Below are 27,503 nucleotides of genomic sequence, written 5' to 3' on the forward strand. Positions count from 1 at the left end.
TTCATGAAATATGTTGGGGCGAAATACGTTAAACTGATTTCTATTTTTATATGTATTGAATTGTGGTAGCCTATGGCTTGGAGCAACAGATACTCTCTATTATTCAATTAAGAATTCTACAATTCTCTTAGCAAAATGTAATATGACATTTGTCCAGCCTATTCCAAATCTCCAAATCTTTATGTGAATTTGCTTTATATGCATAAGATCCCAGATTCAATCCCCAGCATCTGCAGGTAGGGCTACTCCATCTGAAATCCTGGAGATCTTCTGCAATTCAGTGCAGACAATACTGAGCTAGATAGACCAACTCTCTGGCTCAGTATAAAGTAGCTTCCTATGTAGTAGGGATAGAAAGATCTGTCAGTTTCCGTTCCCTCCATTTCTAATTTTTCCAATTTTAAATTCAGTTCTCCACATCTGTGTAGCAATTTGCAAATGTTTTTGAACAAAAAATCCTCATGAAAATTCTTCAGCATTTTAGTGTGAAGTTCTCATACTAAACTCGTTTTTGTACGCAGGTTTGACTAATGTACACATTTTTGCAAGCACTTTCTCCTAATAAAGCATTTTTGTATGCTATTTTCACTAATATATTGTTGCATGCCACCCCAATCTCTGAGTGGTGAGAGATCTCCAGGGGTCCCTGCACTTGCCAAGGGTTTGGTTTCCTTGGAAAAAAGGTTAGCGGAGTCTGTGGTGTCTTTATGAAAAATGTTGTTGTTATGTGCCTTCAAGTTGATTTCTACTTATGGCGACTCTATGAATCAGCGACTTCCAATAGCATCTGTTATAAACCACCCTGTTCAGAACTTGTAAGTTCAGGTCTGTGGCTTCTTTTATGGAATCAATCCATCTCTTGTTTGGCCTTCCTCTTTTTCTATTCCTGTTTTTCCCAGCATTATTGTCTTTTCTAGTGAATCATGTCTTCTCATTATGTGTCCAAAGTATGATAACCTCAGTTTCATCATTTTAGCTTCTAGTGATAGTTCTGGTTTAATTTGTTCTAACACCATTATCTGTCTTTTTCACGATCCATGGTATCTGCAAAGCTCTCCTCCAACATCACATTTCAAATTAGTTGTTTTTTTTCTTATCCACTTTTTTCACTGTCCAACTTTCACATCCATGCATAGAGATCGGGAATACCATGGTCTGAATGTTTACACACATTCCAACCTGAGATGGAGGGATTCAAAGCATCAGCAGTGCAATAGATCTTGCTTTTCCATCAGGTGTATAGGAGGCATCCTAAAGCCATGGTGCAGGGAACTATCCTCTTTGCTTGTCTCCAGTTACCAGCCTTTCCTCTGACTCACTAAAAACACAAGCCTCTCTTTTGGACCCAGGAGGGCAGAGGGCTTTCCTGAAGAGTTTCAATAACAACAGGATCTCCCTGGCCCATTCACCAGTTAATGGGCACTTGATAGACCCATTAGCCCACCTGGCTACTCTATTAGATTAACAAAAGAGACTCATCTGACCAGTGGAGCAGGTTTCTCTGCTGCAGAGTCCACCTCCAGGTGCAGGGTTTGAAATCAGAGGCTGGAGGGAGACTCAATTAAATCATCTATCTCAACCCACAAAGCCATAACAATATTCATTTTTATGCATATTTTCCGCTAATATATGCATTTTTGTAAACATTGTTTGGTTGGAGAACTGCGCTGTAAAATTCAAATAAGTGCAAATTGTGAAGGACAGCTGTGTTTCGGTTCTCATATTATTTTGGAAACAGTTGTTTGATAAATCTTGCTTTACATGCTAACTTAATTGGGTTTCTCCCCCATCCCAACTATGTGGCAATAGGGTTTTAATTTCTTGGTCCCTGAATAAGCCTTTTAGTAATTAAATCACTTCATAAATTTTATTTTTTTGAGACTTGGCTATGTCTGTCTGAGTTTTCACATAAATAGGGCTTAACTTGTTTTTAAGGGCCAAAACTGTTACAAAACTGACACGTGTATCAGACTCAAAATGGTTTGTGTGTTTAAAAAATAATAAAGCAGATGTGAAAGGCTGAAAATCTGATTGGATGAGTAGTAGAAGGAAAAGAGTTGTGTAACCCGCTCACCTCCCAAAATCTCCTCCCCCATCTGCTTTTCCTCTTGTAGGAGAAAATATGGGAACCCACTAAGCATATGCATAGAGGATTCTCTCAAAGCATGACATGTGAATTATTCATATTCTCTTATAAGAAAAAAGAACAGAAGGAAGAGAGTTAATTTTTTTTAAAAAAAATCCTCCAGTGCAAAAAACATGGAACTCCAATCTATAAACGAACTATTTTTTCCCCCTATTCCCAGAGGTTGCTTTTATAGAAGCATTTTCTTTTACTGTGCATTCACTGGAGAGTTTCTTTTCTGCTTGGCTGGGCAATCAGGTATACAGAGCATAATGTAAACGCTCAGAAACACAGTAATGAAAAGTTGCCAGACAAAGAATCCAAGTGAAGGATTTAACGTTTTCTCTTCTTCCCGGCCCCTTCTAACAGCACACTCTTGTCTCCTACAAGCACCTTGTTAGCAACTGCCAAGGCTGACACCCACTGGTGACAGCAGGAAAGCCCACCATTGCGGGCTAAAGTCAACCTAAACAATATTGATTGGTCTGTCACTAGCAATTAATATACAGTAAAGCTTTCTCAGCTCTGTAGAAGCTGCTAAAATCTTCAGCCTCTAGTGTGATAAGAAAACAAACAAAATTTTTATTTCCTGCTTTGCTTCAGAAGCACCAACAGCAGCAGTCACATAGCAATTTCAGAATCCTCACCACTCACCACCATGCTTGTAGTTCCTGTTCCAAGTAATGACGAAGAAGTCTCTCTGCATCTTGAGAGTGACAAGGCTTGGCTGTTATGCCTGCCTCAGCTTTCTGAGTTCACAAGGATCCACAGGGAGTGCCAAGGCAGAGAACTTGGGGAGGAGAGAGGTGGGAAGGAAAATCACTGGAACCTCTTAACGATCAAACTTCCACTAACTTAGAGGAAATGTCTTATAAATAAACAGAAAGAAAAACAAAAAACAACCCATTCCGTCCTGCCAGAGGAATGTACATTATTGCTTCTTGATGGAGCATTTTACACAACACCAGAGACGCAACCATGTCTCTTGAAACAGCATCCCTGAAATTGAAAGAAAGAAAGAAAGAAAGAAAGAAAGAAAGGAAGAAAGAAAGGAAGAAAGAAAGGAAGAAAGAAAGGAAGAAAGAAAGAAATTGTTCGGAGGTTCATGCTGTTTCCGGTAGAAAAACAAACTGTCCAAATTCAACAGAATAACAGTCTAACTAAATTGAGATAGCACTAATAATCACTTAACCCATAACTATATCTGAGTTCCATCGGTAATACTTTGTGAACCCTAAGATGCAAATTTTGCCAATAACTTGAGAAGTTCAGCACAAGTGGAAAGAGAGAACAGATAACTATAGAAGGTACTGATAACATGTCCCTCTCCAAATTTCTGACACTAATAGAGTTGGCCCTGGTAAAAACTCTTAGTGTATCAGTTGTTCAGTCACACTTCAGAACTGCTTGAGCATTGGGATGAGCAAGGACTATTGACCTCTGTGGCTGGTTATCCACTGCCTTAAAAGTACTGTGTGGGAGTTACAGGTTGCAGATAATGCAAAAGGAAGTATAGAATAGGTTGGTGATCAGGGATCTGGAGAATGGAGGGTGGGACACTGAAAGGTGCCTGAGGGAGATCTTATACTGGGGACAACGGGGACTAGTTATCTTATTCTCTGTCCCACTGGGGCAGTCTGCAAGCAGAGTGAACTGATGGGCTCATCTCAACTGTTGTACAGCATCACCTTTGCAGATGGCAGGAGGGCACTTTCAAACCCAGCAGGAACAGGTGGCCTGAAGAACTCACAGGATGACACCTGGCTTTATACTGTATAATAGCTGCTTCTGGCCTGGGTCCTCAGTATGAGCAATATATCATCCACTGCAGGCTGAGCTACTTCAGACTCCTTGGAAGCCTTATGTGAACCTGCAGAATTGTTAGTCAGCCTACCATTAACAAGCCCTGACAAATGCTATGCTAAGCAAAACTTAAAAACTTAGAATTGCTGCATTGCAGCGAGAAAACCTCCATAAATTTAAATAGTTATTGGAAGTTCTAAATGAAGAACTATATAGTACATGGTTGCCATAGTACATTGTTGCCTCCTTCAATGAGCCGCTTTGAAGGTTCAGATACATTTAGAGAGATAGGAAAAGTGTGATCAAAGTGAAAATTCTATATACACCTAACATTTAAACTTGAGTGAAAACTCCTTTGGCAGGTTCAGTTCAGTTCTAGAAGCTGGATCAGCAAAGCATGATCAGACCTGAAACTGTTGACCTTAAAGACAAAATTAAGAATGGAAAGATTTTCTTCAAAAATATCCTAATTGTAGATATGATCATGCAGTTTACTTATGCTGTACATCAAGTAATCATTCATGCCAAATGAGAGTCCAAAGTCTCTAAATCTCCAGAACTATCCATTATTAGCAACCTTGCTGACCCATAGTCAGTCCAAACTCTCTGGGAAATTTGACCAAGTTGAACACAAAGAAATCTCCTCAAACTTAAATTTTCACTCAACCCAATATGGCAGCATTCTTCACTGTATTTGTGAATACTGATTATTTTCACAGACATGCAAAAAACTTATTTGAAACCAATTTCCTAGAGAAAAAGAAACTGCTTCATTGAAGAAAAGGGAAAGAAATATAGACCTAGACTGGTTTCACTTATATAATGGTAAGTTTTGTACATCAGCTGGACTTTTCCTCACCAATCCATCCTCCTGAGTCTAGAAAACAAGAGTCCTGATTTTTTTGCTTTTACTTGGGTATTATGTACCTTAGATTGTGAACTATTTGGCTGTGTATCAAATTAACAGTTGTCTACAGTCTTCACCACCACCAGTATCATGCCTCAAAGTTATTAACAAGATATATGGATAAAGAGAGATTAATAACAATGTCCAATGTTTTGCTAGAGAAGGAAGAAAGGGGCAAAATGTCAAAACTCCACAGTTTATTCATAATGAAAAACTGCTCTGGTGATGCAGTGGAAAACTTTCCTTAACCTGCTTTAATTTAGTTATTGTTACTGATGTAAAATGCTACTTTTCCAAAATTGCTGCAAGGAACAGATTTTTAATCTGCCACTCTCACAAGGTGGCTCACAACATGATCAATCACAAAAACAGTATATGAAAATTCCAGATTGTTAAAACAACAACAAAAAACAATAATAGGAAACATTAAAAATAGCAAGTGCAAATAAAATAATTATTAAAACAGCACCAAAAAAAATAATTACCACTGGGAGGCTTTCTTAAAGACCAAGAAAGAAGGGGGCATATGTATTTCTTTGAGGAATATTCCAAATATGTGGAACCACCACAGAAAAGGCCCTGTCTCTAGTACTTGCTAACCTAACAGCTTGCTAACTTAACACTGGCAGTCCAGAAAGCAGGATCTCAGGTAGGTTCATATGGGTGCAAGTGATATTTCAGATAAGCTAGTCCAAATCTGTTTAAATACCAGCACCTTAAGTTGGACCCAGAACATATAAGCAGCAAATATAACTGGTGCAGAATAGAGGTAATATTATCTGAACACATAGCTCCTACAAGCATTCTTGCTGCTGTGTTTATGCCCCACATTTTTTTATGCCTCTCTTTGTTGGGAGAGACACAGAGGAAGTGTGTTCCAGTTAATTCTCCTTGATTTCTCAATGGCTTCCATTACCATCGACCATGGTATTCTTCCGGAACAGCTGTCCAAGTTGGGGGTGGGTTGTACTGCTTTGCTGTGGTTCCACTCCTACTTCGATGGTCATCTTCAGAGGGTGGTACTTGGGGAATGCTGTTCAACCCAGTGGAGCCTTCAGTGTGGAGTTTCACAGGATTCAATTTTATCCCCCATGCTGTTTAACATCCACATGAAACTGCCGAGTCATCTGGAGTTCTGGAGTTCATTGTCAGCAATATGCTGATGACACAAAGCTTCTCCTTTACATCTGCAGGTGTGGCAGTGGATGTGCTAGACTCATGTCTTGCCTTGGTAATGAACTGGATGAAAGCCAATAAACTGATGCTTAATCCAGACAAGACTGAGGCACTGTTAGTGGGTGGTTTCCAAGACCAGATGGATGGGATGTGGCCCACTCTGGATGGGATTACACTTCATCTAAAGGAGCAGGTATATAACTTGGGGGGAGGGTTACTCCTGGATCTGATAACCTCTAGGTTAGACTACTACAATGTGTTATACATGGGACTGTCTTTGCAGATGGTTTTGAAACTGTAGCTGGTGCAGAATTCAGCAGCCAGATTACTGACTGGGGCCAGTCAGTCTGAACATATAACATGGCTGCAATGGCTATCTATTAGTTTCCTGGCTCAATTCAAAGTGCTAGTTTTGACCTATAAACCCTTATGTGGCTCAGGACCCCAATTCCTTAAGGATAGCCTCTCCCCATACAAACTGACCTGGACCTTGCGATTGTCAGCTGAAGCCCTTCTTCATGTGCCCCATCCATGGGAGGTTTGGAGGGTAGCAACATGAGAACATACCTTTTCAGTGGTGGCCCCCCACTTGTGGAATGCTTGCCCCAAAGAGGCATGCCTGGCACCATCTTTATTTTTAGACCTGTCCTTTATTTGTACAGATAAGTTTTTAGGCCACTTCTGTGAGAAAAAATGACTAATAAATATAATAAATAAATAAATAAAAATAAACACTTGCTAGTGCCAAGTCTACTTCCAAATGGCCTTTTAGGGGGAAGTGTGATCCTATCCAAGGCGTTGAATACCACTATCCTGGTCACCAGATTTTCTGACCCACAACACTTGAATATCCAGGCACAAATCCTGGATGAATTTCACTCAGCACTTTCATGCAGATGTTGAACAGCATGGGAAACAAGTTGGAAGCTTGCTGCAACCCAAAGGTCAATGGCCAAGAGGCAGAACAGAAGTACTCCAGTCCTGTCTTCTGGGCCCTAACCTGCAAATGAAGCCAGAGCCATTGTAATACTGTGCCCCCAAGTCAGATGAGAAAAGAATAGTTTATCTGTATCTAGTCATCGGATCACCACAAAACAAAAGTTTAACAGTATGAAAGTAACACGGTAACATCAATAGAGGTTATCAGTTGGTTGCCAGTTTGTTTCTGGGCCCATTTGAAGGTGTTCATTCTAGTGTTTAAAACCCTAAATAGGCACCAAATATCTGAAAGACCACCTCCTTCCCCACAGACCCTCTCGGATGTTAAGATCACTTAGCAGTTCCACTGCTTTCAGAAGTTTGGGGTGGTAGTGATGACCTGGGATTAGGCATTCTCTGTGGTAGCCCCTAAACTGTGGAATTCCCTCCCCATAAAAGTGCATCATACAGCTTTTGTTGCATGCTGAAGGTGCATTTCTTCATCCTGGCCTTTGATCCTTGAGATATAGACTTACAGAATTCTCTCTAGTTGTGATTCTAATTTGTTTTCAGCTTTTAAAAATATTGTCTTTTATATTGTTGTGACCCATTCTGGGACCTTCTGGTGACGGGTAGGTAATAAATCTAACAACAACTCACAAATCTGCCTATCCCAGAAGGTCTAGAAGGATATCAGGGTCAATGGTTTTAAGGCTGCTGAGAGGTCCAGGAAAACTAACAAGGTCACACACATTCTGTCCATTTCCTAGGATAAGTTATCCACCAAAGTGGTTTCTGCACTAAACCCAAGCAGGAACCCAGACTGGGATGGATCTAAATAATCACTGTCCTCCAAGTCTAATTGGAATTGACACACACTTCAGGAGCTTGCTTAAGAATGGCAATTTAGAAATCGGGTGACAGTTTTCCAAATCGATCTAAGTTTGGTCACCCTGCCCTCTCACCCATGGCTTTCAGCTCTCTCTCAAAACCATTGGTACCACATCATCTCTGAACAAGGCATTCACCACACCTGATACCTACAGAGAAAGCCCATCACTGACTAATTCAAAAAGCTAGGATGGACAAGGATCCAAGGAGCAGGTGGTTAGTCTTATCTCTCCCAACAGCTTGACAACATCCTCAGGCTGCAAAAGATAAAACTATCCATAATAAAAGTAGAAGAGAGCCTTGAAGAAATAAAGTACTGAGATTTCTTCTTTATCCCTTACTTGATACCACCCTGTTAAACTAAGTTATTCTTGACTGTCCTAATGAAACCATTGGAAAAAGTGATTAGTGACTAACAAATCCCATTGCTCTTAATGAAACATGGACACAGTTAACTTTAGCTGGATTGAGGTCCTTGTTTGTGTTTTAGGAAACAAATCTATCTGTATGTGTATTATGTACCTCAGCAAAATAAAATGTGATTATTGTTCCTTAAACAGAACTGAACGAAGAATGACTAAGCACCTAAAGAGGCAGAGATGGAGTTTTGAGAAAATATTTTTAACCTCAGGACTCTGAAATAGTCAACATTATCAAATGGAAGTTCATATTAGGATAAGTGGGGTTTGACCTTGCAATGAGTACAATAATCTTGTATGCGTGTAAATATAATATAATTTGGCCTCTTGTGTATAATATACATAAATACCACAAAACTAAATTAACAGGTTTGACATTCTGATTATTTATTATTTACCATCATAAAGTGTATATAAACAGAAGGAGAAATATCAAACAGTGAGATACCAGCAGTTATTGGGTCAACCAGACTTTGAAAGAATGGAAGCAGGTTTTTTAATTATTTCGAACCCTTCTTCAGGCTTTGCTGCCCAGCTGCTTGCAATTTAATTAATATATGCCTTTACCTGTACCCTTTTTGTACTGAAGATGCTCAACTAGGTTAACATCATACTAATAAGGCAATACGTATTCCATCTTTTCTATTATTCTAAACTTCTCAGTGTGAATACAATTATGTATGTATGTATGTATGTATGTATGCATTTATTTATTTATTTATTTGATTTATATCCCACCCTTTCTCCCAGTAGCAGCCCAGGGCAGCAAACAAAAGCACTAAAAACACTTTAATATAACATAAAAACAGACTTCAAAATATATTAAAAAACAAACATTAAAAACATATGAAAACAAAACATCTTTAAAAACATTTTTAAAAAAGCTTTAAAAACATTTTTTAAAAGATGGTTTAAAAATATATTAAAAAGCAATTCTAACAGATGCAGACTGGGAAACATCTCTACTTAAAAGGCTTGTTGAAAGAGGAAGGTCTTCAGTAATGTTTGCTAAAGTAAAGAAAGCCTGCTTGTGATATTTTATAACATGTTGGTCCACCCCTGGCATTGCCACAATTACCCTATCTTTTTATTGTTTGGAGCCAACAAAGTTATGGAGGCTGTGATTTTAAGCCCATATATCCATTTCAATCTGGCTTCAGGCCTGGACATGGGACTGAAACGGCCTTGGTCGCCTTGGTGGATGATATGAGGAGGGCATTGGATAGGGGCAAATGCACCTTCCTCGTCCTCCTGGAACTCTCAGCGGCTTTTGATACCATTGACCATGGTATCCTCCTGGACCGTCTAGAGAGGCTGGGTTTAGGGGGCACTGTAACGCAGTGGTTCCGTTCCTTCCTCTCTGATAGGTACCAGAGGGTGGCACTGGGGGATGAGGTTTCGGACCCATGGCCTTTCACTTGTGGGGTACCACAGGGTTCCATCCTCTCCCCGATGCTGTTTAACATCTATATAAAGCCGCTGGGAGCTATTATCAGGAGATGTGGGCTGCAATGTCATCAGTATACGGATGACACGCAGCTCTATCTCTCGTTCAAGTCTTCACCAGGGTTGGCTGTGGAAACCCTGCCCAAGTGCCTGGAATCGGTGAGTGGCTGGATGGGAAGGAATAAGCTGAAGCTGAACCTGACAAAACTGAGGTACTGTTCGTGGGAGACAAGAGAAGGTTGGGGGATGTTAACTTGGTGCTCAATGGGGTATAATTGCCCCTGAAAGACCAAGTCCGCAGCCTGGGGGGTCATTCTAGACTCCCAGCTGTCCATGGAGGCTCAGGTCTTGGCTGTGAGCCAGGCGGCGTTGTATCAACTCCATTTCATATGAAGGCTGAGCCCCTACCTTCCAAACTATCTGCTCCCATTGGTGGTACATGCCCTGGTCTCCTCTCACCTAGACTACTGTAATGCGCTCTACGTGGGGTTACCCTTGAAAACAGTCCGGAAGCTGCAACTGGTACAGAATGCGGCAGCTCGCCTGATTAAGGGTAGCCGCCGCCGAGACCACATTACTCCAGTGCTGAAGGAGTTGCACTGGTTACCAGTTGCTTTCCGGGCCCAATTCAAAGTGTTGGTTTTGACCTTTAAAACCGTGCTTGGTTTTGGCCGAGTCTATCTGAAGGAGCGCCTCCAGCATCATCAATGTTGCTGCCCAACAAGATCAGCCTCAAAGACCTCCTCTCCGTCCCACCAGGTAAATCAGCTAGACTGGTGAGAACTAGGGAGAGGGCTTTTTCAATCATAGCACCCACTCTATGGAATTCCCTCCCAAATGACATCCGCCATGCCCCCTCCATAATGAGTTTCTGCTGGACCTTGAAAACCTGGCTCTTCAGGCAGGCCTTTGGGGTGGGTTAGGTTTTAGTGTTACTGTTGGAATTTTAAGGATTTAATGTGAATTGTATGTTTTATGTTGTGCGTCGCCCAGAGTGGCTGGAGAACCCGACAGATGGGCGACTAATAAATTTAATAAATAAATAAATAAATAAATAATATATATATGTCAGCTATAGATCAACTGTGGGAGCTTCCAAATGGGAGCTTAATTTGCAAATGGGCCATTGGCAACAAGGGTTTTTTGTGTGATTTTTATTTATTGGATGTTCCTGAGAAAGGGTACATCCAAATTACATGAGGAAGAATACAAGCTGGCATTTTGATGCCAATGATGCCATGTGAATGCTGCAAAAGAAACTTGCATGCAAGAAGAGAACTGCTCTCACAATAAACACATGTCTGGAAGCACCCAATGTTAGCCAGCAACCTGGAAGTGTACCCAGAAGTTAAAACTTTATGATACTATTTTGAGGCAATTCTAAATTATTATTCATTCATTATTTACTACATTTATATTATATCTTTCATCGAAGAGCTCAAGGCAGTTTACAGGCGGGCCCCGCTTATACGGCAGGTTCTGTTCCGGACCCATGCCGTAAAGCGGAACCCCATTGAGTATAATGGGGCGTCACACGAAAATACTGCAAAATGCCACAAAAGCGGCTTTAAAATGGGGAATGAAAGCTGCCGCATTAGCGGAGCACCAGGAAGCGAAGCGCCGGGAAGCGACTGCCCCAAAATCACCCAGTGAGCTTCATGGTCAATCAGGGATTAGTACCCTGGTCCCCCTGGTCCTACACTCTAAGCACTATACCACACTGGTGTTGACCTCTTATGCCAACTCTACTAGTCCACCTAAACTAGCATAGAGTGATCTCTACTTCCAAATGTTAGGTTTATGAGTAATTGGTGCTCTGATTCAGACTGATGATCTTCCACAAAAAGACCAGTGATCTCCCACAAACATGATCAGCTGGAAGTACCCTTATTTGGAAACAGTAATCAATGAGACTTGTTTCCAAATAAATGGGTCTTGGGTGGGGTTGCCACAGACAGTGGACATATTCAGAAATAAAGTGCACAGTTCCCTTAAGCAACCCTATGGAGCTTTCCAAGTTGACAACTAAAGAAAAAAAGCAGTTCCTGTTGCCCCCCTTTGGGATTCCAGTATGTGAAAAAGAGGTTTTGAATCATGTCATTCTGTCTACTATCATCTCTGGTGCTGTGGCCACAGCTTCATTTCCCACAACAATAGGAGACAGGAGGGCAATCGTGTTCTTTCAGTTTTCTGACATTTCTCATTTGTGCCCTTTTTCAAAGTTTTAATTTGGTAAAGGTGCTTTGCAGCTTGTCTTTTAACAGGTCACAAATAACTTGGGATGCAAGATCTCATTATTTCATTTTCTCCTGCTGGTGCCATTAAATATTTCATCTACCTTTAAAACAGCAGGCTGCTTTAGGAGGCCCTGTCTTTCCCCCTTCACTGGCACTGTTTGCACACTGGTTCAGGGGATTTGTTATTCAACATTAGACCAGTCTGCTCAAACCTAATTAAGTAAAAGTAATCAACCAGCTATAGAAACAGCTCCGCACTGGGTACTGTATTTGTTTTGGGAATAATTTGAAAAACGTATGTGACATGCATGTGTACACATATATCCTCCAAAGAAGGAATTCCTTGTCATAAACAGTTCCCTTTATGAATGGTCAAGATTTTTCTCATTCTTAAATTGTAGACTGTAGTAATTTAGAGTACATTCATTTCAAAATAATCTCTGCTTTTCTTTGTTTCTACCTTTGGTGTGTGTCTTTTTACAAATGCTTCTTCAATATAGTCTAACCCTTTATAGTCAGGAAAAAATAGTCTTGCGTATGAAATATTACCCTGGCATTCCTGAAAGCTTGGAATAATTCTCTGCCCTGATGTTTCCTACTGCCATTAAGAAAGTGTCTTCATTTGCCATCCTGAAGCTACTTACTCTGAACTGAGTTGCATTGGGTTGTATCTAAATTTCACTCAGAATAGACCTACTGAAATAGTCATATTCATTAATTTCAATGTGTCTACACTGAATAGGACTAACACTGCATACAACTCATTGGTTTGAACAGAATAAAAAATCTGCCAAACAGAACTCAATGCTTTATATTTTTGACTTCCCTATTTACAAAATGAGACCAATTTTGTTTATTCAAATGATTGCTGTGTGGATATATAGCTATGGTGCATTAATACTCACCATCCAGCTGCCATAGCGGACCCTCTTCCTCCCTCCCCCAACTGTCACCACAGAGGCATCTACAGTAGAACCATCTTAACCCGAGGGGAGAGGAGAAGAAGCAGTAACAGATTCTTTTTAAACAGTCTTTTCCATTTTATTGTAACTTTAAAAAAATCATTACTTGTTGTAATAATCTTATGTAAATCACTTTGTGAGGTCCACCTGAAAGGCGGTAAGTAAGTAAGTAAGTAGTCAGAGACAAGTGTTTGCAGGATTGCAAGTAAATGAGTGGAAATTTCTGCCCTTTAAAACCTGCACACCTTTTCCAAAACTACTGCAAATAGTTTAATATTTGTGTTACCTACAACAATATGTATTCTTCATCAATGTTTATGATACCTGACTGATCTGTCCTATTAAACTACAAACTGATGATCATTTGCCCTTAGGATATATGTAGTACACTGACTGTGCTTCTTCTGTGCAAGTTCTACTGCATGAGATGTCTTCACTTAGCTGCCCATAATTTCACCTTCCCAGAGAAACTAGCTTCATAAGAACGAGCTAAGAACCACCACATATGTTCATTTCACAAAATATGGTCACCAAGTGGGGCTGCTTGGAACTGCATCAACCTGGCAGATGCTCTGTGCTGCAAGCTGTTCTTCTGCATACAGTCTGGCCTCCATCCCACAGATAATCTCCACTTTACTGCAAAATATTCCTATAGCTAATTTACAGGGACATGGAGGCCACACACTGGGTCCTGCTCAGAGCACTCCAACATCTATGAAGTGTGATGAGTGGTAAGAAGGAGCAGGGTCTTCTTGTGTCTGGCACCTCATCTGTGGAATGCCCTCCCTTGGTATCTCTACATTGCTCCTTCTTTAATGTCTTTTGGAAAGAATCTAGAAGTGCTGATTTTTCCTGTGTGTTTTGAACTTGATTTTATGCTGCTGCTCTTAATTGTTTGTTATGGGTTTTATGCTTGTTCCCTATCTTTGTGCTGTCTCATGAACATTTTGGTTACGGTGGGTACAAATTCTGTAGATAAATAAATACATTTGGTAAGTTACTATACACAAATGGTTTGTCACATGGAGCAGCTGACACTTCAGGATAATTCTGTATTAACATAGGAAGCTTATCCTAGATCAAACTATTTGTCCACAAAGCCTAACATTGTCTACTCTCACTGGCAGCAGCTTTCCAGGGTCTTTCAAGCTGTTTATTTAACATATTTTTTTATCCTAATCTTCAGCTGAAAAAGTTTCAGAATAGCTTACAGCTCAATAAAAAATGAAACAGCCCCTGCTTTCTTTCTTTGCTGAAGCCTGATGGAAAGGCCATGCTAGATAACATCTGAAGGAAAGCCAAAGGCAGCTGATCATTCAGTAGAGCTGATAGAATAGCCCTGCTTACCTCTTCTCCCTCTGCTACAACTGGTTTAGAATGGCTGCTGCAAGGTGAAAGGTGTGGGAGTGCCAGAGGCATCTGGTTTCTCAAAAGAATTGATGGAACAGCCTGGCTTCTCTTCTCTCCCTCTGCAGCAGTCTGATGTAATCCTTCTAAATAGATATGCTGGGAATTGAAGCTGGGGCCTTCTGCATGCAAAGCATATGCTCTACCACAACTCCCTTGAAGAGGGCCTTAATCTGGTCCAAATGAATACAAAATATCATAGCAAATGGCAGAATTGGGAACATATCACATCAAAACATGCTGCATATGTTACCTCCCAGATAAAGAAACAAGACTTCAAAATACAGAGAGAGGAAGAAAGACACCTGCAAAGACATCAGGGGAACAGCTACAGCACTGGAGGATTGGAGAAGACCTGCCCTGGGAGTAGTACCTGAGTATCTGGTGCTTGCTTGCTTGCTCCTCTGGGTTGCTGCTTCTTGAGAGCTGAAGTCCCTGGTAAGTGCTGCAAGGACTGGGACCCCCTTCCTGATCCTGAATCCAGAGAGAGGCTGAAGTCAACCTTGTAGCCTCTTGCATCAGCTCCTGGCTGGGTCAGGGGGCATAAAAGCTCAGCTGGTTTCAATTCTCGCAGAGGCCTACTGGGATAGTTGGTTCAGGTAGGTTTTGATGGGGGGCTCTTCTTAGATCCATATCAGGTGTTTAGGAAGAGTCTTAGTAAGGAGGAACATGGGTGATGCCACCCCAATTTCAGTGAACATGGGTAGAGGGAGGTATGGCCATGGGGAGGTGGTGAACTACCACAGAAGATGAGGGCAAGGCTATCTATGCCTTGTTCCTCACTCCCACTCCTCTCATGGACTGGTTCCTTGTTGCTCATCTGCTGTGCCCACTGGCTTGTGTGTGCCGTTGTTTAATGCCATATAGGTACATAATAAGACCACTCTCATCCATGATCTGATTGTGGATGAAGCTATCGATTTGGTGTGCATTACCGAGACCAGGGTGGGTGAGCTGGGAGGAGTTGAACTGACCCAACTTTGCCCACCTGGATACTCAATGCAATACCAGCACAGGTTGCAAGGACAGGGGGGAGGAGTTGCTGTGGTCTATAGAACTTCCATCTCTGTCACCAAGAAACCACTCTGTCTTGGAACTGGCTGTGAGGGCCTGCACCTGGTGTCGGGCTGAGGAGACAGTAAACTAGGGTTGCTGCTGGTGTACTGTCCACCTTGCTGCCCGGCAGCTTCTCTGACTGAGTTGGCGGAGGCCGTCTCGGCTGTGGTATTGGAGAATTCCAGATTGATAGTCCTGGGTGATTTCAGTGTCCATGCTGAGGCTGCCTCTAGTGTTCCAGCTTGGGACTTCATGGCCTCCACAATAATCAATGGCCCGACACATAGGGCAGGGCATACCCTCAACTTGGTTTCTGCTCCAGATGGAGGAAGGGGTAGTCTGGTGATGGGGTCATGGTCAGATCACTTCCAGGGGAAGTTTAGACTTATGGCTCTGATCCTTCCCTGCAGGCGTGATGCACAGATTAAGATGGTCCACCACTGGAGATTAATAGAATACACAGGATTCCTAAATGCCCTGGGGGAGTTCCTAGTAGAGAGAGCAGGTAACCCTGTTGAAGCCTTGTCACGCTGTGGAACACCGAGGCAGGTTGACCTCTTCACACAGTTGCCCCTGGTTGCCCTCTCCGGCATTGTGGAGCCTGGTTTGCACCTTAGTACACCAGTGGGCTAAGGGTAATGAAATAGGCTGGATGATGGCTAGAGCACAAGAGGCAAAAGACATGCTGTGAGGCTGATCGGGCATGAGTAAAACATCGTAACTGTGCCTACTGTTCAGCGATGAGGGTGGAGAAGAAGGCCCACTTCTCTGTCACCATCACATCCTCAAGTAGCTGTCTAGTGGAGCTTTTCCATATTGTCAGGGGTCTGTTGACATCAACTCCAGGAAATGGAGGTTTAGACCCTTCGGAGGCCCACTGTGAATTGTTGCAAGGCACTTTGAGGGTAAAGTTGCTTGCCTCTGCAGCAATCTTGATGCCTCATCCACATCTACTGTAATCCCCAGTGAGATGTCCCGTGCAACATGTGCTGAAACTTCTTGGGAAAGGTTTCAGTTGATGTGGCCTGATGACGTGGACAAGGTGCTTGCAAAGATGCAGCCAGCAACATGTCCTCTTGACCCTTGCCATTCTTGACTTATTAAAGCTTGCCGAGGGGGGGGTTGACCAAGCTGAACCTGGATGTGGTCAACACATCATTGCAGGAGGGAGTGGTTCTAGCCATCCTGAAAAAGCCCACCCTGGACCCATTGGTTTGAGACAACTACCGACTGGTCGCAAAAAACACCTTCTTAGGGAAGGTGACTAAGAGGGTTGCTGTGCAGCAATTGCAATACTCTTGGATGAAACAGATTATCTTGATACATTCCAGTCTGGGTTCATGCCTGGTTATGGGATTGAATTGGCCTTGGTAGCCCTGATGGATTACCTTATCGGGAGAAGGACAGGGGGAGTGCAACCCTGTTATTCCTACTTGATCTCTCGGCAGCTTTTGATACCATTGAACATGGTATCCTTCTGGGCCGACTTGGTGAGATGCGTATTGGAAGCACTATTTTACAGTGGTTCTTATCCTAGCTCCAGGGTGGTTTTCAGACAATAGCATTGGGTGACTGTCTTTTGGCCCCCTGGCAGTTGTGCTGTGGGATGCCACGGGGTACCATCTTGTCTCCTATGCTGTTTAACATCTATATGAAGCTCTTGGAAGTGGTCATCAGGAGATTTGCCGCAAGGTGTCAGCAGTACGCTGATGATACACAGCTCTATTTCTCTGTAACATCTAAATCGGGAGAGGCCGTGCAAACCCTGGACCTCTGCCTGGACTTGGTGGTGGCTGGATGAGGGCCAATAAACTGAGTCTGAATCCTGGCAAGATGAAGACGCTATGGATTGGTGGTTCCCGAGTTCAGATAATTGGTCAGCTGCCTGCTTTGGATGGGGTTGTAGCCCCTCTGAAACAGCAGGTCGATAGTCTGGCAGTGCTCCTGGATCCATCTTTATCACTAGAGGCCCAGGTGACCTCAGTGGCTAGAAGTGCCTTTTACCAGCTTGCAGCCATTTCTGGACTGACACAGCCTGACTACTGTTGTCCACTCACTGGTAACCTCTAGACTACATTACTGTAATGAGCTCTATGTGGAGCTATCCTTGAGGTTGGTCTGGAATCTGCAGCTGGCGCAAAATGCAGCAGCGAGACTGCTCACTGGGGCAGGGTATCGCCAACATGTCACCCTGCTGCTGAAAGAATTGCACTGGCTGCCCATTAGCTGCTAGGCTACGTTCAAGGTTCTAGTTTTGGTGTACAAAGCCCTATACAGCTTGGGACCAGGATACCTGAAAGACCATCTTACCCTTATATACCCAGTCAATCACTGCGCTCTGCAGGTGAGGGCCTCCTGCAGATAACATCTTATCAGGAGGTCTGTTCTACACAACACAGGAAACGGTCTTTAGTGTAGTGGCACCTACCCTTTGGAATTCCCTCCTGTTAAACATTAGACAGGTGCCATACCTGTTATCTTTTCGGCGCCTACTGAAGACCTTCCTCTTTCAACAAGCCTTTTAAGTAGAAACCTTATCCCAGTCTCCGTCTGTGCTGGAATTGCTTTTTAATATGTTTTTAAACCTTTTTTCTTTTCTTTTCTTTTTTAAAAGATGTTTTTAATGCTTTTTTTAAAAAAAAGTGTTTAAAAAGTTTTGTTTTAATATGTGTTTAAGGATGTTTTGTTTTAAAATATTTTAAAGTCTGTTTTTATGATGTTTTAAAGTGTTTTTAGTGCTTTGTTTGCTGCCCTGGGATCCTCCTGGGAGAAGGGGTGGGATATAAATCTAATAAGCAAACAAACAAACAATCATCAGTAGTTATTATCAAAGTTAGTAGCACTGCTAGCACTGAGATGAAATGAGGAGTGCATTTCACAAATGTTTGTATTTTCAATGAATATGCTCCCACTCATCCTTGGTGATTTGCTGCACTCCTTTGTGAAAGAGCATAAAACAGTTTACACAGCCTGCTCCGAAGGCACACAAGGCCAGAATGCACATGTGCAAACATACTTGCTGAAGTGAAGCAAGTCTGGGTCTGGTCAGTGTCTGGATGGGAAACCACCTAAAAATGCTATGAATGCTATTTTGGGTTCCACAATGGGAAAAAAGGCAGGATATAAAAGCTAATATGTAACTAAGGGCATAAAATTGGCTGATGGCCTATCAGATGCAGCACAAGTGCCACTGCCATCAGAGAGAGAGGCCTGCTAATGGGACACCACTGGTATGCCTCTGGAAAGCTCCATAGGCACAGATGTTCTGTTAGCGGTGGTACTGAGAAAATAGGGTAGTGAGGCCTCCACGGGTCTGCAAAATGAGCCCTGAACTGCTGCATCCCTGGAGATGGTATAGGTGATTTCCTCCCAGTAACTGCAATCGTGTGCATGTGTACAGCTAGTGATAAAAAAGGGGGGGGAAGCTGCCCACCTCCAACTGGCCGCAAGCCACAGAATCTCCACACAACCATGACGACAGGATTTCTCTGCCCATAAAGGAAAAGCCTACTATTCATTTATAATTTAAAACTAAGAAGAAGGAAAAAGAAAAAAAATACAAAGGTTACCATGTCCCTGGACTCACCCTCCCACATCCTTGTATATATAAAACTGGGTCATTTACACAAGAGGCATCAGTCATGTTTTGGAATAGGCAAGCAAACAATTTTCATTCTATTGTGCACTTGTATTTGAAACCAACTTTTCTGCTGTGACCCTCTATACTTACCCTGTCTGTTGCTCTAACCAGCAACATGCCTTTTCAATCCGCTTTCCTGGGGTCTACATTTGATTACAGCATTCATGTTCTATTTAGATTCTTTTGTACCATGCCCTGTGGTGCTAGCATGAAAGGTGTTATTTATAAAATGTAATTCTGTTGTATTGCAATTTGGATTCAAAGAGGATAAGTAATATAAAATACTTAGTTTATTTAATAATTTCTTGGATTTATTAAATCAGGATCTTTACAAGATTAGTGCTGGGAGGTAGGAGGAGGTTATTAACTAATAAACAGGCCTCACGCAGCCCCTACTCCTCTACAAAATATACATTATTTAAACAATTTCTCTTTGAAGAGCCAAGATGTGCATCCCAGGTCGAATTTCCCTACCTGATTTTTTTAAAAATTAAGAAACAGACATTTGTTAATACTCTTTGAGCTTATATTGGTGGCAAACAGGTGTTTTGCAATTGTAAAATGTTCCACCTGCACTGGTATATGAGAAAAAACAGCACAGAATGTAATGAGTGTCCATCTTTCCAGCTGTCTGCTCGCTGGGAAGTTTATGGCTGACATCAGTGTACACATTTGTAGTGAAAATGCCATGTGTGAAGCAGCACAATTGATAACTTCTTGCAAAAAAAATAGGTGTTTACGATTAAACCTTAATGACTTCACTGTGATTCTTGTCCAAACCTCCGTCAGGCATGGCTTCAAAAGCCATGACCATATTATTCCACGTTCCATCGAGTGAAGCCAGGATCAGATAGGTCTTCTGAAGTTCAGAATGTTCGACGCCTCGGTCTGTCAACTCAGCAAACAGGCGTCTGAATTCCGTGAGATGCTCACTCATGTCGCACTCACCCGTGAAGTGCATTTGATACAGCTTCCGTGCCAAACACAATCTAGATCCCGCAGTCTGTTGCACATGAATGCCTGCCAACACGTCCCACATCTGTTTGGCGTTTGTAACATCTCTCACGTGTAGCAGTTGAGAGTCAGATAGAGTCAGAAGTATAAAAGCCTGCGCCCGCTCATCATTCCTAATCCAAGCCGCTGAAAGGGGTGCAGGGGGTGTACCTTCAATAGCTTCCCATAAATCTTCTTTTATCAGCAAAGCCCTCATCCTCGGCTTCCAGCTGCCATAATTCTTCTCATTAAGTCTTTCCATCGGCAAGCCTCCCCCAGACAGGTTTACAGCCATGTTGCTCACCTCCGTCTGGTGCAGTCAATCAAGCTGCCCTCTCTGGAACTCCGTCTGCCGTTCAGACCAGCAACTTACTCCCGTGTAATGAGCTGTGGTTCGGAACCATCCTCTGCTACCACTGTTGGATTGTGTCTGCGTTGTTGTGTGAAACAGCATACATTACGTTGTAGTTAAGTTGCTCAAGAAACCGTTCCAGAGGCATTAAATCATGTAAGAGTCTTTATTCAGACATTAAGGCCAGCGGCTTTAAGATCCCCCCCCCGCAGGAGAGAAGTTCTACTACGTTCAAAGTACAAAACTACTACAGACAGCTCAGCAGACAGCAGCAATAGTAAAAGCACTTTTTCCCAAGCTGTTATCTCGTTACCATGACAACCACTGTCTGGCCTTGCTTCCCAGACCATACTAGATAAGGCTGCTTCTCACACTTCTCCAAAACTTGCAGGCTTCATGGAAAACAACACAAGGTAGTAATGCCTATCAGTGACAGCCCAACAGAATTGTGGCCACCCATGCCAATTCCATTTCTGTTTTAGCTACTGCAATGCAGATTGTACCCTAGCAGTTAAACAGCATGCTATGCAGCTCCATCCTTTTCGAAGGCAACTCTGTCAGCTTTCAGATCCCGCCCTGCCCTTTGATATCTACCTGTCTTGCACAAATATTCTTTAGATGCACTTGCAGATCATGTCTGGAACAGGGGACATTTATAGACTCAGTAATGTTGGTAGCTAGTGTTAAAACAACAGTAAGGATGAAAACTGGGTCCCTCCTAGCAGTAGTGCAAGGGCATCAGTTCAAAGAATTATAAAGGATCAAACGGCATTTAGACAACACACTTGCTTCAACAGAATCATGCATCCACCAGACCCTTACAGGCCAATTTATGCAATGCAGACCCCAGAATACTTCCCTATAATCAACCTAACCCCATAACATGGCAATCTCCTTGATCTAAATAGGAGCAAAAACCTTATGCAAGTTATACCAAGGGAAGCTTTACCAGGCACAATAGTTCTATGTTCTTCCTACAAGAAAGACAAGACCCTTATCATGTGAACAAGATCCACATGAACTGCTGTGCCAACTGCAACTCTTAGAATCTAATGAACTGTTCATATTAAAAGGAAATGGAAGTTTCTTCAAGTCAACTTGCTTTGAAAATCTGAATAATACCTAAAGAATTTAGAAGAAAATTTATTTTAAATTTCAAAATCAACAACCCTTTGTGGACATAAGAGCATAATCCTATCATCACCAATCTTCATTTTTTCTCATGTCTTGTGTTGTTCCCCCATCTACCTTTAAAATCAAAATTATTTGACTTTAAATCAAATGTCAAGTAATTTGAATGAGCAATTTTTACCATTAGAAATTAAACAAAACTTGGACTTGGGTAATTATTTGTTAATTTGTCAGTAACAGAAGGCCTTAGAAACTGATATAGAATTTCAATACATACACATTCAAATGTAGCAAGTATGAATTTATTTAAAAACACTAATTTTAAACAGTTTTCCTGCTAGATCAATTTCTACTCAAGTGGAGCAAAACAACTGGAGCAACAGAGGAAGGAGTTTTCATTTCAAATATTTGGAGTGATCTAAGTTGTGGTCTGGAGTCAGAACGCAGCTGGGCAAGAGCAAGCCCTGGCAAGCACATAAATGAGGCTGTCAGATCATGCCCCATGTTCATCTACCACTATTGCTTTTATCTTCTGTGGCAACTAAAATGTAGCCTACAGAACTGAGTATAATATGCTGTTGTTTTTTAATTAAAGAATCAGAGCAAATATGAGAGAATGAAAAATTGCCCTTTAAAAGAATGAACGATTAGAATCTTTTGGACACCAATTCGGGGGGGGGGGTGGAGGGAGAAACTAACTTTGTCTAGAACAAGACAAAATGTTCTGTGTTGCCTACAAAAGTTCATGTCAAGATAAACTTTTTAATCATTAAATGCTTATCACATATAAGGGGAAATGTGACCCTATATCATGTTTGCTTTTGGAAAGCAGGAATAGCATGATATGAAAGCTTGTACGGAATGACTATATTGTCTATAGGAGTTGTGCTTGGTGGGATGGAGATGAAGCCACCAGCTTCTTCAGGGGATAAATGACTGACCCAGCTACCTTGGACATATAGGCCAAGAAGCCACCCCCACCGCAAACAGTTTAAACAAGCAAGCTTCAATCTGCCAGTATTGTTTCATAGGAAATCTTATACTGAGTCAGACTGTTGGCCCTTCTAGCTCAGTATTGTCTACAGTGACTGGTAGTGGTTCTCCAGAGTTTCAAGCAGGGGTCTCTACATGGAGATGCCAGGGATTAAACCTGGGACCTGCTGCATGCAAAGCAGATGCTCTACCACTGAGCTATGGCCCTTCCTGGGCTATCAAGCATGGCCCTTTTTGATAGATATGTCCCAGACACTGAGTTCAGTTTTATTATACTATCATAGAAGATGACTGGACAGAGGAGAAGGGAATTTCATTGTACAGCAGGAGTTTTCCAATCTTGCGATTGCTTAGCAAAGCTCCTCCGGATAATTCAAAACCTGCTTTAGCAAGTGTAACAATCACTTCTTGGGCGGCCACAGGCTGTTCCCTTTCCAAACCTAGGAGGCAGACCCCATGTCCAGCAGCCACAGACTGCCAATGGGATCATGCTGCAATTGAATCATCTGCAGCTGCAACACAGCTGCCTATATTTCTGGCTGAGAGTGGACATTCTGACTCTCGGCTGAATAAAGACAGATCCAAAAGCAGACAGAAGGAAGAGCTTCATGTAAGAATAGGCACCTGACAGCCCAGGAACTAAATCTATCTCCCATCTCATTCCTGTTAGCCAAACTATGACAGACTGAGATTCTCTACCAGTTTGGATCATTTGCACAGTTATTTGCGCAAATCATGAAAGGCAGTCTTGTGACCGGAAGTTGCAGGCAATTCTATCTCATAATCTAATTTAATTCAGGAGCTTCATTGAACAGAACGTGTAAAGAGTTGTTGGTTAGGTAAAAGACAAGCCAGGCTTTCAGTGTATGTGTTTTACAAAGTAAAACAGTAGAATAGTAGTTAAGAACAATGGAAGTATCAGATCCACAGGTACACCCAAAATGAAATACAGCGTATTGCCTGTGAGAAAGGAGGTACAAAAGAGAAGAGAGAAAACCTGGGATTTAAATATCATAGGATGTAATATAAGCACTTGAGAAAGTACTGTAAGACCAACAACAATAATAGTAATAGTAGTAACAACAACAGCAACAACACATTGCACAAGAACTGATTGGTTTGGAATATTTTCCATTTACAGTTCTGGATATTAAGCTCTCAGTTCTTACACTGATGATACTCCAATGATTTCCAACACGTGTATTGATTTGTAATTGAGTAAGCTAAGGTCTGCATAAAGCAGCATTTGATTAATCATGCTATAACAAAAGTGGTAGTTTGGGGGAAGAACAGAAAAATGCATATATTGAAATTGAACAATAAACCCATTGAACAGCAGCATTATTTTAGATATTTGGGACTCAGATTAAATGCATAACGTTTATGTAAATCACATCAGGACACAATGAAGTTGAAATCCTCCCATTCCATATAGTCCTTGATGTGTTTTTCTAAATTTAAGGGAGGGGCCGTGGTTGCTCCAGCACTTGAATTATTTCTGAAGAAGAGAGTTCCACAACTGCAGAGATAAGAGGGTATACTAATGTTTCTATTTTGGAGGTGGTGCAGAATTCTTTCATGAGATTTCTATTAGTTGTCCCTCAAGGTACACCTTGTCTGTTTTCAGGGCAGAAACAGAATTAGTTTTTATAGAAACTTGTGCTCATGTTGCATTTGCCCTATATTGGCTGAAGCTGGCATGTATGAATGATTCCTGCCTACCAAAAAAAAATGCTTTCTATAACAACTGCAAACTTCATTCCAAAGCTCCTGGGTAAATTCTGTTAGAACTAACTTCACATTAATGGGATTAAAGCTGAAGTTCAGAATTAAGGGGTTGCTTAAAGAAAGAACCAGTCTTTATTCTAAACAACGGGATTTGCATTCAGTTACACAAATGTTGTACTCTTTCTGGTATCCACTATTTTAAAAAACCACTACATTTTACAACCCTTACTGCGGCTCCTTTAAGAAAATCATTCACAACTTTATGACGTCAGTGTACTCCCTCAGCTTACTTGGTTGGGAGGTTTAACAACATCCCAACCCACCAAAGATTTTGTATCTGTGAGTCCAGTGAAGTTGGGGACATCTGCTTGCTATTTACTAAGCTGCCCCTTGTGTGAGTCCCCAAGGCATAAATTTCTCACCTGTATTTTGTCAAGCACATCTCCCCCTCCCCCAAGATACATTGCTTGCAAGCAAGGATGAATTTGCTCTAGCTGCTAGAAAAATAAGAGCCAGGCATCAAAAATATGTTTTTGCTCCAGTGTGTTTGAGACACCCATGTATTAATGTATTTGGAGGGTCAGTGTGCTCTGTGTCCAGTAGGAGAAGTCTTATTTTTTAGTTTCTTTTTGTATGTGCATTTGTTCACTAAAATGTGTTTGATGAAATGTGTAATGATGATCTGTATTTTTATATGTATTTTGTATTTCTATATGTATGAAATTGTGGTGGCCTATGGCTCTGAGGATAAAGATTCATTCTAACACAGTTGCATATGTTGAAAATCTAGATTTAGTGCAAATGTATAATTAGAAGCAATTATCCAAAGATGTATTGAGTTTTACACAGCTTTGAATCTTGTTGTTGTTTTAAATGACCCGGAGGCTGTTGGACTGAAACTGTCACATTTGACAATTTGTACAACTTCACTGTTGCTCTCTGGATCAGAGTCACCAAACACACATGAGCACTTCTTTAAATGCAGAGTTCAATTGAAACTTGGGAGGTAATAAGTAATACAACATTAAACTAACAAATACAGAAAAAACTCACATTAACAATGGAAAAGCCACATCATTTTACCAAATGCTCCTTGTTGGCTCTACATGGCTTACATACATGCATTAATGAATTTGGGTCTAAACTTAAGAAAAACTCTAACTTGAAAGACTACTGTTAATCTCTGTTCCTCAAAAAACGTTTTTCCTGGAAAATTAATTTTAGACTTTCCATTGTCAAATGCATTTGAAAGCTATTAAAGAAGTATTTTTAGGTGCATGAAAAACACATGTTATGAACAATGTTGTTTCTTGCTCATGAACTTATTCTGCTTGCTGCACAAAGTATTAGTGGGCTTTTTAGCTGTCCCTCTTCACAGTTATCCACTGCTTTCTTCTGAATTTTTTTAAAACATGCTTTTGCCTGCACCTGTAGTTTGTATCTTAGAATGTAAATCTCAGCTCTATCTACTTCAAAGTACCAAAGTTCTCCCATATCAGTGCCAGTGACATAGGGGTGGATCAAGAATGAGGCTGTTGACCTAGAGGAGTTAATTTGCAAGTCTGACACAAACTTCATTAGGGTTTAATTGTGACTTTGGTTGGTTTTCTCTATAATGCAAATCATCACAATCTCTACAAAGTGAGTCTAGTGTATTTGGACTATTTGTGATCAAACTTTTTTCAATAATTGATTGTCGTGTATGTTAGCTATGCTTTCTGCATAGCCCTATTCTCAATTTCACAGTGGGGGAACTCAGAGGGGGAAGCAGTTATCCTGCCCATTACTACTGTCTTCAGTTTTCATGCATTCAGTGGAACATACAACTCTACGCATGCACAACTGTGTGATCCTGCAATGAAAAGTCATCCATTTAAAGGCTGGTGTTTTAAAGTGCTGCATTACCTATCACAGCCATTCTTCCAGAATTTATCTCTTGCCAAAAATAACTCCATGCTATAACATAAAAAGGTTCATGATGCAGGATTCCGTCAATGATCACAGCTCCTGGGCTTCTAAACTCTTAGCATACTGATGGCTGATATTGTACTGCAGGTGAAAAATTGAAGGAGGCTGATCCTCTGTGCTGGGTGTTATTATGAGTTACTGTCAGCTATAGATTACATCATAAAATCAGAGTTCAAATTAATGAGTAAATTTTTAAAAAAAGTTGCCCATTAAATAACTGTTATTAGCAATAACAACAAGATTATATCTGAGGTAACATATATAGGAACAGAGGCATACATATGAGGGCTTCCCGAGCTCCTGTTTTTTCCATGTAAAATGCAGGGATTTTGTATTACCATGTCAGTAAAGGAAGCTCCAAACAGAGGAGCAATATAAGAATTTATCTTGAATATATTTATCATGAAAACATGAAAATGAGAGGAATACTGTCATTCATTGATACATTTTCAGAGCAATGTATTCATAGCTATAATGTTTATAGCTATGCATGCATTGATCTGAGAATTTATCAATGAATATAAAATATAATATATTCAAATGCACCAAGTGCCTAGCACTCAGAATGGTGAATTCTGTACTTTGTCAAAAAGATACGTTTTACTCTTAAGAAAATGCATGCTCAAAAATATATAAAAATGGCATGCTGTCATGAACAGGTAAAGTGGAATCTCTATAGCTGGATTGCTACCAGTTTATAGGCTTTAGGGCCAGCGAATACCATTATGATAATTTAGTTCTACCATATAGCAAAGGATTATCCCATTCCACCCTGTGACAGTACTTTCCTGTAAGTGCTCAGAGCACACATTCAACATGTATTGTGGCATGTTGAAATGACTGTTGACGGTACTGATGCTGGGACTTCTCCCGTGCCATAATGCTAATAAAATTACAAGTGTAATATCTGGACAAATAAAAAACCATATCTAGTTACCTAGTATTTGTAGATTTAGCCATTTAAAATTTGGGATTCAGGAGGAAAATGAGGTTAGAATCTAGATGGGCAGCCAAAATGTCAAAGTACAGAAGGGATGCAAACTTCATTCATGTGAACAGAGCTCCTGTCAGCAAAAAGTACTTCTGGAAACAAGTTGAAAGGGATGATGAGATGAAGGACATGGTGACATGATGAATAGGCAACAAGTCAGAAGAACTGTTTACTGAATCAATCAGCAGCAGTTAAAATTCTGTTGGTGGTGTACAGATCATTATGGCAGGAATGAAGTTAAGAGAAAAATTATATAATAGATAGTACTGCTATAATATTAATAAACCAAATACAATTAAGTACTCTTGACTGTAATGTTAGACTAGGGCGTTTTTGTATCATACAAAATTAATTTTCAGA

General features: G+C 41.1%; 1 protein-coding gene across 20 annotated transcripts in view; it reads right to left on the bottom strand.

Moving 5' to 3' along the window:
• Positions 1–27,503, bottom strand: part of ZBTB20 (zinc finger and BTB domain containing 20) — a 798,165-nt gene that overhangs the window by 340,570 nt on the left and 430,092 nt on the right. Inside the window, exon 1 of one of the 20 annotated variants that reach the window (XM_061628380.1) lies at positions 14,665–14,736. The exons of the other annotated variants lie outside the window; for them this stretch is intronic. The gene's annotated coding sequence lies outside the window, so the exon portion shown is untranslated. Of the gene's footprint in view, positions 1–14,664; positions 14,737–27,503 lie in introns of those variants that run through there. 20 annotated transcript variants of the gene reach the window in all.

This window comes from Rhineura floridana, chromosome 5 (genome assembly GCF_030035675.1).
Source record: "Rhineura floridana isolate rRhiFlo1 chromosome 5, rRhiFlo1.hap2, whole genome shotgun sequence".
Taxonomy (NCBI): Eukaryota; Metazoa; Chordata; class Lepidosauria; order Squamata; family Rhineuridae; genus Rhineura; species Rhineura floridana.